Below are 14,745 nucleotides of genomic sequence, written 5' to 3' on the forward strand. Positions count from 1 at the left end.
GGTATCCCGCATTGTCCGAACGTTCCGTGTTTCCATGTTAATTTTTGCTCTGGTTGTTAGAAGAGGCTTCGGCCTTGTGACTTCCGAGGAATTTCGGCTTTCATCAAGAGGAGTCATAATTCTTCCTTCAACTCGGAGTGCAGACTTTAAATGGTTAAAATTGTTTATTCTGGTTAGCGTTTTCTTTAGCAAGGTTGTTTTCTGTCGGATGCAATCGGCAACTCCACGCCCAGCCATCTTTCTTTAGTCAGGCATGGAACCGGCAGTGGCTCTAAAAGAGCTACAGGCGAAGTCTTTAGTGACAAAGCCCATATAAATAAACCTCTAAATAGATCATTGTTTACCTGATCCTCAGAGTGATTGCAAATTTGACAGACGAAACGAGGTCCTCGATGAAAAAAGTTTTTCAATTATTCATAACGTTGCTTACCATGCTAGGGAATAGCACTATGTTTGCTGATTCCACATTTCACTGCTTCAAAGTACAGTTTTAGGTAAAAAAAAAAGCTGGTAAACAGATTGGCTTGTGCGAATGCTTACAGTAAAAAGTCCTGCTGAAGTTCGATGTACTTTTGTTTAGACAGAATATTCATTCTACTTTTAAGGTGTTTGATTAGAGTTGACTTGAAGATAGTCTCTTTACTAAATTAATATTGCCACACGGTCCGAACTGGTAATGCAGTAGGCAAAAAGGATTTTTTTTCTTGTCACTTAGAAATTTGCGATTGAAATCTCAAAATTACTGATGAGTGAATTAGGAATTAGCAGCAACATATCGTTGTTGTCTATCAGAACAGTACGCTTACGACGACACAGAAATGTTGCATACGCCGAACTAAATGCTTGCCACGGATACTTAATATAATTCCCTGCTTATTTACTTATATTCTCCGGCCACTATCTACCGCATTCTCGACAACAATTTTCAATAAGTGCAAGCAAACGCCACACTTATGGCTTGATAAAGTGGAGTCATATTACTCAGCATATTATCACTGTTTTGGCTATCTATCGTTAGGCTCACAGCTGCTTGATGTCAGCATCGTGACTTTTTGCAATTAATGATTCAGGATACTTAACAACAGTAATAATAGATTTCCAATAGAACAGGTACAGGCCATCTTTACAGCCATGATAATTTACAACACTGGTTTACAAATATGTTGCTTCTAAAGCAGGGTTGTTAGATAAACAAAATCAATGAAAATAAAAAGCAGTACATTCTGCAGATTTACCAGCGAGTTAATATCTAGGTTTTAATGTTAGTAATGTACTATGAGCACGATTTTTATGATGCTTCAAAAGTGACATTACGCTCAAGTTCTGACCTTTAGAAACGCACATTGGGTACAAATTCGAAATCCGTGTATTCGAATTTATGCAATATAACTGATTAAGAAGTTTGTAGTTGTTATAAAATAAATAAAAAGGGCACATGGTATGCATTGCGGCATCGAAATACTCGTTCATTAAGTTTGCCGGAAAAAACGAAACAGGGGAGCTATAAGGCATTCTGGTCTAAACCCTGAAGAAAGCTCAACGGTCTGTAGTAGAACGGACAGGTGTATGAAAAATTAGTAAATAAAACTCATACTGGCTGTTGTTGCTAAAATGAAATGTGGTAAGACTCTCCAGAAAAGAAAATACTACGATAAACAACAATGGGTTGTGATGTGTAACAAAGTGAGAAAGGTTCAAAAGATGGAAGGAAAGTCGAAGTAAGAACCATCGGTTATAAAGAGCTTGAAACAAGCAGGATATTCTGCCCCATAAACATGGGCGATTTTAAGTCATCCACCTCACCATCAATGCTTACTGGTTAGTAATTTCTTTCCTCCTCCTTTCGTGAATTTAGGCTCATTCAAGTTTATCTTAGATAAAATATTATGTTTTACATGATGCCCCGTGTCTCATGTCCTATCGGAGAACACTGTTTTTATAAGTACTATTTCACAAACTTGTCAAGTGGTTACAAAGTATGAGCTGTAGGTAAGGCATCGATGCAACGGTTTAGGTGACTATAGTATAAATTATGGGTCTCTTACTAAATTATAGCCATTCACACCGCTGTGATGCCAGTCAAATGATTACCAAATTAGGCGATAAAGCGTAGGGATATAACAGTTATGAATAAGGAGATTAGTAATGAGATGAAATTAATTGTAAGTCAACATAGGGTGCATGATAGCAGAAAACTGATGAAAAATAGATAAGAACTTTACATTAACTTGATGCTGGTTGTATCTTGTGCTGTCACAACCGGTTGATGAGTTACTGGCTCTATAAACTTAGGACCACTAGTAGTAGGCAAGAAAGTGGGTGGTTATTTTAACAGGATTTGTATCTTAGAAGTTTTAGTGGATATATGTTCAGAGAAGTTTGGACTGTGAACGCAATACTTAGGAAGGCTGGTAATTGTTTTGAGTCCGTACATCATGTTAGTTTTATTTTAACAGACGCGTCTCCAACACACAACCGGGAGCATTTATCTGTGTCGAGTTTTTGGCTCCAGCTCTTGCACCAGTCATATACCTTGTTGAGTTTACGCTGTATTGTTTGAACTTAGGGCACTGCACACAGACCATCTTTTTTTATTTGAACACATAAATTTTGGCACAAAGGGGCAACGAATACGTATGATTTTCTTAGGCGGCCACACCACGAGCCTTCAACTTGAAGGTCTTATTCACAAAATAATGGAGCAACGTTAGGAGATGCAGCCCGATGGTATCCGGTGACCAATCATTGGTTTATGCTTCATCTGTTCCGTCAGAATAGAGAGCATAGATTTATTTTATGGTCATTTATGTGAAACGTTTCGCCAACCACTACAAACTTTAGTGTGAAACTGTGTCGAAATACAAAGCGGAGAAATAACTGTGCAGATTTGGCATAAACTATGATAACAATGTGTGCATATTGTATAAAGTCCTGTAGCGGCATTGTGCCCTAACCACACAATTCTCAAAGCTAAATACGAGACAACTGGGAAAAAAGATATTCAGCATTTAACGCAGGTAAAAACCTGACGATGAAAAAGGCGAGAAGAATGAGTTCAGTTAATTCATTTTGATCGGATGGAGTGACTCGGCCTTGCAAGCGTGGTCACTCTTGAGTGTTGTCTTATTGTCTTTTATTCATACTAAGTATATTGTTCTATCCCTAGCCTAAGTTTGTTCGCCATCATATATTGGTGATTGTTACGATGCGATGAGTTGGTGTAGACAATGATGTGACTTACATATGACAATTTTAGGATTGGGTCTATTATTAGAGCTGTACTAATAACGAAGTAGACCAAAATTCTGCAGTCCATTATTGAACAAAGCTTCCCAGTAGTGTTTGTCACAGACATGCCCAGTTTGCAACACTTAAGCTGATTCGTTAAGAGTTGGCCGCAAGCATTACAGCTAAATTATCCATTCACCTCCTTATTCTATACTGACATCATATTTCCCACCATATTATATTGAACTTGAAAATAATAGCCCCGCTCTCCGACTGTTCTGTTCCACAATCTAAATTCAAACATATTCACTACTAGTCTGCTTTCTTTAACCGATAAAATGAGGGGTACCTACCGGCATGAAAAGTTCACGTAATTGATTATTCACTTTGGAACACGATATCTTACTATTCGCGTGATTACCAAACGCATAAATTCAATTCTATTGGTTAGCATATGCTCGATCGCTTGGCTAATTCGGATGTCTTACTTGTGAATCTTTCCAATATCCTTTTGTTTGGTTCCCTATTTGTCTGTTTTTCTGTTGGTCATATTCGACTATTATATTGATCTACTAGTAATTTAGACAGATTGACCAATTACCATTCACGATAGCCAGCTTAATTTCTTGAATCTTCTGTAGACCATTTCACGCAAATATGACGTAAGCATAAAAAGCCAAACAGGGGTTACATTTCAGGCATGAATATATTGCAGGCATTCATTTAAGTGGACAACATGAACGGGTGAGTGCGGAAAAAAGGCAAATTCAGAGAGAAGTAGCGGCAGAACTCACCGAGTGAACATTGAGTGACTCAGTTCTAATATAAAGTAAGTGATTTATGAATTGCAGAAAACCTAGCAGAGTGTAGATGACAGGCACGCGTAGGGCAAGCACGTATAAAATTGTTCAAAGTTGACAGTGAATAACTGACAATGACACATTCATGGAATCAGATGTGGAATAATGCAGGCAAACAGATATCGGTATGCTTACACATAAACAATCAATGAAGATGTATTACAATGTGAAGAGGTTAGAAAAATTGTCGCGTAATAGCTTATAGCAGTCTGTTATGTTGATTCGGTATGTGAATGAATTTTAAGTGGGTGACTTTTCTTCGAGATAGCACAAAGCACATGCAAATTTAATAACCAGTGACCCACTGTTATTTCAACAGAACGTGAATGCGACGACTGAACCATGGAATTCGGATAAAATCCTCCCTGTCCAGCTATTACCTAACGCACAACCAATTAGTCCACTCGTACTTAGCCTGTTTTTTATGCTTCCTAAAATATGGTTTTGGCACGGACAATAAAGAGAGGTACTAGGCATACTTAGTTGATCAAATAATACACACTGCACGGTATCTCTCTTCTAGTAATTGACTGACCAGACCTGCCCACTACAAATATCGACGCCCACACTACAATGAGATTATTATACAAGTGATAGGTCTGCAGATAAGTATGTTGTTGTTGATGCATGAATCTAAACTCCAGCAAATAAGTCACTACTTCTGAACGCAGGTTTGCTGACCAAGCCCTTCTTATGAGAACCCATTGCTAATTGTTATTGATAAACACGGAAAAGAATTAACTTTATCGAATGAAACCACACATTTTTGAAGTAAAATACTCGTTTGATTCTTTCTTTACTCCTGACATATTCAAAAATATTTATTGCTCGGCATGAAAAGAGGTCGACACGAAACAGTGGAGGAGTAGCTGTAAGTGAGTGAACTGTCATTCTGTATTCATGGGCTTTTTCCTCGTTGATTCGTCGTCCACCACATGAATACGGAGTTTTCCTAGTTCTCAGCCGGTATCTTCACCTGTTAAACATTTCTCCCTTATCTGCAATCATCGGAACGAGGTACCGACAGAACTTGAGTGACATGGTTTTTCTCACTTTGTTTTGTGACAGGTTTTTATGCTCTCGACAGAGATGTTTCTCGAAATTTCCAGTTTAACGATTGAAGTAAATAAGGGCTGACTCATGACTACTTGGTAATCCTTTCATTTAAACTTGCACGGAAGCATTATGTGGAGACAACTCTTTCCAAACTTATACTTGCGTTCCTCAAACTTGGTTGTCTTACCAATATCTTCATATTAGGGAATTCCTTCCTGTCCGTTACTATGAAGTTATTATAATGTTTCGAATTATTTGGATTATAGTATGAACTGTAGCGTGGTGTCGAGTTGGGATTAACTATGAACACCGCTACAAAGAATCGCGTGCCAAATGAATCGGAAGGCGAAGGTTCAACGTAATCAAATAAATCCATAAAATCCCCGAGAAGCCAAATATCAGAAGGCAATTAATGGACCAAATTGGGCAAGGTATAAACGGTAATCCCTTTCAAATCTGTCCGCCGTTTCGTTTCAACGACCTTGAACGCGCTGACTGGAAGCGGGCATTCCGTATTTCAATTGCCGTGTGTGTTTGGTCCTATGAGTATTAAATGTTTCCATATATAAGTCATCTTTTGATGCATAATAAACACTAAATAACTGCTAAGAGCATTAACTGAGTATTTTCTGTTTTGTAGTGCACACTTTAGCTCTGTTGTTCCTTCGAAACTTGATCTGTGGTCCTAAGTGCTGTAGTGAAAGTCAACAGCTATATATAATTTGTTGATAAGGTCCGGAAAACAACGTAAGAAAGATAAAATAACGTAAAAGGTTATAGATGCGCATAGTTTTTGTGAGTTAAGACGAAATGTCAACTGAAGGGTAAGTCCTAAATATTTGTTGTTCTTCCTTCAGTTAATTTTTTTCAAGGAATAACCTTTTTTTAATAGCTATTGTATGTTGTATCTAGTGCTTCATGCTCAAGTGAAATTTCAGTGAACGTAAGCGACGCGTTCCAACGTATTATGCTGAATAAGAGATTCGGAAGCTGGATTGAATTAGATAATGCGCTAAAGGATTTCCATAAAGTATGATGGGATAAATCTATGTTTTCTCAGATGACCCATACACACTATGTTCACGCAGAAAGTAGATTGTTGAAGGATGTGAGATATAAATACTTGTTCGTAGTGTTTCGTTGCACGTTTGGTCGTAAACGTAAATCAGAAGGTCTGAATGTGATTAAAAAACCGTGAGGACTCTAACTAATGTGTTACCTTTAAGGTCTAAATTTTTAAATTGCCAATCGATGTTTCGCGTAAGATTGGAGGGTCAACAATACGTTATAAAATCTTACAACATGACTCACAACCATCCGTGTACAAGTTCGTGGATGGTTTGTGATCCGTTGAGTAGACGATTGTCATCAGAAGAAAAAGAAAACTTGAAACCAGTTATATTGCACTGTCAGTCGACGGACGAAGTTATCGAAAGTATTAAGGGAAGAACAGGTAAGCAGGTGACCGCTGCTGATGTCAAAAATATGAAAGCTGAACTCTCCACTGGTAAGTGTATATAAATATATTTCAGGTTGGACTCGGAAGCAGGTATTGCAGATGATGCGACAAAACGGTCAAGTTAGAGAGCATGCATACAATTATGATGCTCCACAGCGTCTTATACCCTTGCTGAACATGTTGACCCCATTCGCAAGATCCAAAGTGTTATACGAACTAAAAAGAATGCGTTTCGTTAACTTAGAATATGAAAGCGGCGAGTGGTTGTTTATGCTTGACCGCGGACAACATTACGAAGTAGATGTAAGTATTTGTGAATGCAATTGTAGCACGTTTAATATGTGTCGATATCCGTGCCGCCATCTCCTGCTGGCATATATTAAAAGACGAAGTCTAACAGGTAAGCTATTTAAATTATAAAATATAAACTGCATAGCCCATCAACTTCTTAGGTGTTGCTGTAGATGGAAATTAGACAATACGCACAATTTACAAAACAACACAGTAATTTCATTACGGAGACGAAGTAAAGAATATATACAACTTCAACGGCTCCAAAGAATGTGCAAACAACGAATTGTTGAGAAATATGGTGAACGCTTCGCGAATCAGGTGGAGAGAAGGGTCTACAATTTTTACTTAAGAATTATAAACAGCTAGACAGCAGGTTTACGATTAACAGTTCTTTGTGGCTTTATTTTATACCACTATTTATACAACTTGTAAACTTATCTTTCCACTTTAGTAGTCATGAAAAATCAATAAACTTTTTCTCATTTTTTATTTTAGTCTTCTTCATACTTTCATGGGGAGGTTTACCAATCGCTTTAACGAATAATTGTGTGTGAAAATTAAGAATTTGTACTACTGTATTAGTTACGAACTGTCGTTAGAACTTAGCGTTATATCGTTGTTCATTGTCAGGAATCAATGAGTCAAATAAAACAATAATGCGACTTCCACGTAAAACCTTACAGATTAAACAACCGCCTTACATATTTTCCGTTGTCAGATTACGTCCATTATCAAGTTAGTATTAGTATGGAACTAGACAATTTCATGCAGCTAGTTCCTTGATAAGATGGATTACGTAATCCTTAGACCACCCTTCCACTCACACTTCTTTGCTAGATTATGTTAACTCTTCAGATTGTCTTCACTTATCTTATTAGTTCTTAATTCAATGATTTATTCATTACATCTAGAATTATCACACAATTTATCTTATATGCTTCTGAGCTTCACTCGACTATTACACCACCCATCCTTTATGTTCCTTTAAGTCTAACACCAAATGACCTTTGACCTGTTCAAGCATATACATATGTATAGTTATTATTGATAACCTAGGTCATTCCAATTCTTTGCTTTCTATTATATTTCATACTATTTCTTCCCTCAATCTTAAATTATAATGCATATTCAGTTGTATGCAACTTATAAGAAACCACGAAATGTAATGCAGTCACATGATTGTGCGTCAATATTTGTTTTGGCTTTATTTAGACCATAATTATACTAACTTACAGGATTTATAATATAAAACACTGCGTATGGTTGTTATATTTATATTTAAATAATTCATTAGATGAATGAGCATAGCAGTAGGCAATATAAAACAGTTATCGTAAACTTGTAAACCGGTTTTCCACACGATCTTCCGTAATCCTAAATTCCATAAGCTTCATACTATTCTGAAAAACAACAAATCCGTTTTGAGACAAACAATTAAACTTTGTTCTCAGTATCATATTCAATAAGTTATTCAAATAGCAAGTAACAGACTGTGCCTATAAGTCTTTTATTAACAAGTAGTGACATTCATTCATAACTTCCTAAGTAACACAACAACTGTATTACCGAAACGGAGTGAAGAGTATATAATAACTCATTTGTGAACCCTATAACAGACACGTCACAAATCAGTATTAACTAAAAAACATGGTTGTGTCACCATTCTCACAAGAAACACCGATCGTTTTATTCATGAAGATTTTGTTCCTACTTGATGTGGTGTTATACACTATTACTGCAGACATTCAGAAAGCCGCTGGACAACACTATAAACGTCAATTGTTACTCACATATTTTTTTTATACGTTACATAATTATGTCACTTCAGTACAAAACAATGGTACCTCTAATGGATATAACTTTTTATGGCTAAATACAAACAAGTTATATAATATTCACAATTAGGTTAACGCTTTATTGCTTCTACTTACATTTTATAAACAACTACCGACATCCATGTTCACCGTCACCGCAATCAAGGAGGTGAACCATATGTAAAAGATTTTACGGTTCATTTTCATGAAAACTCAATCTGTGATGTATTTTTTGACTAGAAACACGGTGAACTTTACTTGCTTGAGTTTGTATTGTTACAAATAACTATATTAAGCTAACTTCAGATTTACTTACGTGGTGAGCAAGAAATACGTCAAACTGCCAATAAATTGGAATAAAAACTATGTTACAAGCACTAGCAATACAGAAATTGATGTGTCATGCAAAAAAGCCTGTTAATAGCTGATAAATAACGACACAAAAAATCCACGACAATATGTAACGTGTGCGCGAAAATCCCTGGCTTACCCGCTAGTCCGTGCCAGTTTGGTTACAGAACGTAACTGAATTCGCGCGAAGTTACAATCATAGTGTGTATATGAATGGAAGCACAAAATAGCTGTCATTAGCACAGTCAAACAAACACTGGTACAGTTGGTTATGATAATAATTGTTTTTATTAAACCAGTCGTGTTCTCGTGATAAATGTGAGTCACAGAAATAACGCAATTGAATCAAGAAGTACTAGATGAGGACAAACGAATGTACTGTATTTAGAATTCGAAATCAAAAATTCAACAAGTACAAAGTTATCATTAGTTCATTCAAACACCACAGTTATATATGATAGACTTTAGTTGTATAGAAATATTACAGTACAAAAAACATGGAGTAATAAACCATCAATTCGACTAGAGGCTGATACTAAATATGACTTAATATTTTATACTAATTTCGATCACGCGCAGACTTCTATGTAAGAATAACGAATAAGTTACTTCAACATAGTTTTCATAAGGAAACTGAAAACATTTACTGACCCTTTTATAATTTAGATTAGTTGACTTGGCGAAGATACTTACTGCGAATAAGTGCCACTTGCGTTTATGTAGATTCGAGTTGTTAGGCCAAGTGAGACAATAAACTCATTATATTACTGATTTCTGGTTGACATCATGTGTTAGCCCACGTGTGCATTCTGGCTATAAAAGTTCTGTTTACGCGAAATCCTAGAAATCTGTGATTGGAGGAATGTAGTTTAGAATAGTTCAGTTTCATAAATTTTCTTTTGTTCTTAATTCTGGAACATTTTATAGTTTTGTATGCTCAGGCAAAGATGACAAATCGGTTCATGAGATTATCAGTCTTTGATTGGTGTAGAATACTAATTTGGGTAGAAGTATATGGAAGAAGGGAAAAGACATTCAAAATTAAACGAAGCGTCAGTCCATAATTCATTGACTATTGGTCTGATCGGTATTGGTTGATGTAGACTACATTCACGGAGTCATTGTTGTAACAAGTAACACGGCTCAAAATTTGTCTCAGTAGAGAAGATGCATTATTCCACTATCTTACTTTAGATAATAAGTTCGGATATTTCATTACAGATAAGTCTTTCTTACGAATTCTCAAACTACATTCTCAATGTTCACTTTCTTTGACTGTTGTTGGTGGCACATTTTTTCCGACTCTTCAGCTATTCATCATGTAGATCCCATCTCTTCATATTTTCAAGGTAAAGTGTGAATTGGTTCAGCACTTATACAGATATAACTGTCAGTTAGAAATTGTCTTCTGTCAGAGTAACTACAAAAAGACGGAGTTGAGTTGAGATTTTAAATTAAGAGTGGAATATTATCTTCATAAAAATGTCATAAGAACATTGAACACTAAACTTAAGGAAAATCATATAGGAGTAATTCCGTTAGTTTTATCCTTTAGATACTTATTTTAAGTTACTCAATACTTAGAGTGAACCTCTGTGTGGTTGTTATGGTATTCTGTCTTAGTTGCTATACACTCTCTTTGATACCTACTGAAAACTCTATAAACAGCCGAAGGACTAATAATTTACAGGACATTTTATACCTTTGGTCAAACGTAGTACACAACTAGTGAGTGTATATATAAATTATTGGATGGGTCAAGAATGAACGTATGACTGGAGACCTTGAATAGATTTATTCACAAAAGTCCACTAACATTTAAATCTCTTATTACCTGTATGGCTATGTAGGAACATTTAACCTATATGAAATCACTCAAGAGATCAATTTTTCTTTTCACTCTTGATAATATAAGTATACCTTTTCTGTTCCATTTGAGATGAGGGTACCAATATGATAACGTATGCACATGATGTCTGTGAAGAGTTACTGAATTCAATCCCTGTTGTAGTAATGTGTGCAGACAATTAAAAAATTCAAAATAAAACTATCAGTCAATGGTTTATTGTACTTCAGAGGTTACTTAGTTGAAATTAATTTGTTTTCAGATAATACAAAATATTAGTAAAATGATTATCGTAGTGAAACTACCTTTGAGATGGGTTCTACGAATATCCTAGTGAGATATGTTGAAATATTGTGTTAACTGAATCAATAGTGCAAAATTTAAAGCACAGATAAGATCTTGTATGAATAGTGTTATATTGTGAGTTGCCAGTCGAAATGCATCAAAATCAGTATAAAACCCAATGATCTTAGGTATATTCGATTTAAGGAATCAAATGAACTTATATACTGTGATTTTAACAATGAATGAGAGGAGTAATGTTTAAAAAATAAATAGAATTCACTTGGTATTGTTTACTTGGATCTTCCCATTGATGTATAGGATTGCGATTGACCAATTTCTTATTGGCATATGTTTATGGTGTACGGATAGCATCGCAATTGCCTTAATTCACAAGCATTATGAGCTTAAATGGGTGGTGGCTAGCAGTGGAATACAGAATGTGCGTTTCTTCCTATTTGGGAATCGTCATCTGGTTGTACCTGCATCTCAGGGTTGATATTCACTTTAGGATTCCAACCCAGTACCGTTCGCTTCACACGCCATCATGTTATCCACTTAACTACTGATTCCTGATAGCCACTTGCTTGTGCAATGAGGTGAAGTTTAAATTCACTTGGTATTATTTACTTGAATCTTCCCATTATTGTTAGGACTGCAATTAATCAGTTTCTTATTGGCATATGTGCATACTGTGCGTATTGTCCCAGAATGAACTCTGCGATGCAGGTACGTCCAGCTGACGAGTTCCAAATAGGACGAAACGCAAGTTCTGGGTTCCACTGCTAGCCACTATCCATCTCTGCTTAGAATAAATAGAATGTCAAAGTTATGAAGTTGGCTACAAGTTATCATTTTATTTAACTTTTCTTTTCATAGACGAAGAATGTAAGTGTCCGTTTTCGATGAATTCATCCTGTGTTTCGACGACTTACTCTCATAATCCATAGTATGATTGACTAAAATCAACAACGAACATATTTTTGAATTTAGGTCGTCGACATTGCCATCAAGATAGTAAGTCAAATCAACGATTTACCTTCCTGGTTATGGATTACATTTTGCACGTCCTACTTAGTGTATCTTTTCAAATGTTATAGTTTAACAACACTAAGCTTTACAAAATCTGGGGTTTTGTGGTGAAGCATATATGGAAGATAATTCCAGAGAAATATGAAACAGTATGTTACTGAAGATAATAAATGAAAATCGTACTTCGTTGTCAATCATCCAGGGGTGACAACGTGATCCACAGAATTCCTTCTCTAAGATTTCGATGCATCGTGGATGAGCATTTGGTTGTTACTCTCATCTTTAAGTATACATGTCCAGCATTTAGAAATTGGTATAAAAATATAAGTCCACATATAGTACTAAAAATATTCAGTTTTCACTTAGTGAAACAATAAGGTAAGTGGTTAAAGAGATTTCAGTATCACTGTATATAATAGAATAATGAATGTCGATCATCGGTCAGCTTATCTAGCCATAACATGTTTACATGACGAAAGACTATTCGAGAAAACTACTTTATATGCATTCACTTTAGGCGTATTGTTGAATGAAGGTAAAGATAAACATAATAGAAAAAGATTAATTTTAGTGCTCATTCCAAGATGACTGTAAGACCAGTGGTTTTGTGTTGGGTAATTTTAAGGAAAATAACAGAAAATCAGCATTTTCATTGTTAGGTAAGTTTAGAAATTCTGACGAAGACACCTTGGAAACTAGAGGAAATAACTTCGAAATAGTTGAAGTAGTTATTCGAAAGAGAAAATAATAATATCAGCTTTTCTTCCCTTCTCCCCCTTTGATTATTTAAGACACAAAATGATTTGAAATCATCTGATGACTGACTTAATCCTCATGCTTCAAAGATTATTTTATCTTTTTTGAGTTGCATCTATCAAGGAGTTCAACGTTGTCTCAGTTTCATGTTCACTTACAATTGTGTGTATGTATTTGTATTGAAGAATGTATGTCTTAATGTCTGATAGTTGAATAGTATTCGTGTAAATAAAAGTAAATAGGGATACAGTTTCATCCTATAAAATATACATTTACAGTTGTAGTAGTTTATGTAAATTGATCAAAACTAAATCATTTTTTGGTGATATGGAAGTTATTTTTTACATAGAAGCTAATTGACCTACTGACTGAAATCTCATTGTTGAAGTGATCATAACTTCATTTTTATTTAAGGTTAATTAAAAAGTCAAGATTATGAATGCGCACTACTGAGGAGTCCTATGTTAGGACGAAACAGTCGTTCAGTTCTCCCAAGTTTTCTATGGTGATCTAGCTTTAATTGACTCATGAATTAAACTATTAAATAGTAGTATCTTGCAAACATAGCATAATTTTTATTCAGTCATATGCATTTGGTGAAGGGAAAATTTTTTGTTGTTGATGATTTGTTTTATTCAGTAAAGTTTATTTCCAGTATAGGGTTATGGAGATTGTTGAGTTTTGATTGAGATCATGAATCAATCAATGTTAGACAACCATTGAAAACCTGGAAACACTGGACAGTCGTTTCGTCTTATTGTGGGATTCCCCAGTAGTACACATCCACCATCCCGCTCGTGGGATTCGAACCCAGGGCCTTCAGTCTTGCGCGCGAACGCCTAACATCTAAACCACTGAGCCAGCATCCGACGGTGTTAATCTCTGACCTCAACAAATCCAGGAAATTATACGACCATCTTCCATCCTACTGAGGTAGATATACGTTTCTACCCGACACGGATTAGCACCACTAGTCACGGCTTCCCATCAGAACTCCAAGAATTCCCTCAAAAAGCTGGTCACTAGGGTGAAATAAATAATAATAATTATTAATGGCTATATTGAATATCATAAGTTTGGTATAATGTAGAATTCTCAGCTCAAAGTATTTCAGCGAATTTCCATTTCGTATTCCATGATAAATATTAGGGCATTACGTGAAACTAAAAACACTCATATTTTAAATTAGGAATAATATAAGTATAACTAACGAGGTGAGAGACTCCGATTTATTTTTATTTTAGCGTTTCGAGCTTTCTACAATTTTGTTAGTGATTCAGATGTAGACACATTTTCACCACGACTACTACGCAATTACGTGAACATCAGATATAGAGTTAAGGATGTTGTTTATTATTCCGCAATGTCAGAAACATAAGTGTATCTTGTAGAGACGACTCATGTTGCCTTGAATAGCAAAGCGATTATTTAAATCTTTAAAATACTGAAACAATAAATGGTATACTGCTAGATGTTTTGACTCATATTATTTTCAACTGTTTTTAACTAACATGAAGTTAAATATTCACTTGGTGAAAGGGTGATAATGTTTTTGCATATTTACATTGGCGAGAAAAACTCATACATATGTATTGTTTGAACTCAGGACTTCGGTTTGTCTGTTTGTAAGTTATCTGTAACTCGATAAAGCTCTTCATTCTACAACTATGGATGGTATACTACCTCAACATGAATTTTCAGCAAGGTTGGCGACATTTACCGGATGTTTGTCAAGTAATAACAACGCTAGTTATTTTTTTCATCTAA

Source organism: Schistosoma haematobium, chromosome 3 (genome assembly GCF_000699445.3).
Source record: "Schistosoma haematobium chromosome 3, whole genome shotgun sequence".
NCBI lineage: Eukaryota > Metazoa > Platyhelminthes > Trematoda > Strigeidida > Schistosomatidae > Schistosoma > Schistosoma haematobium.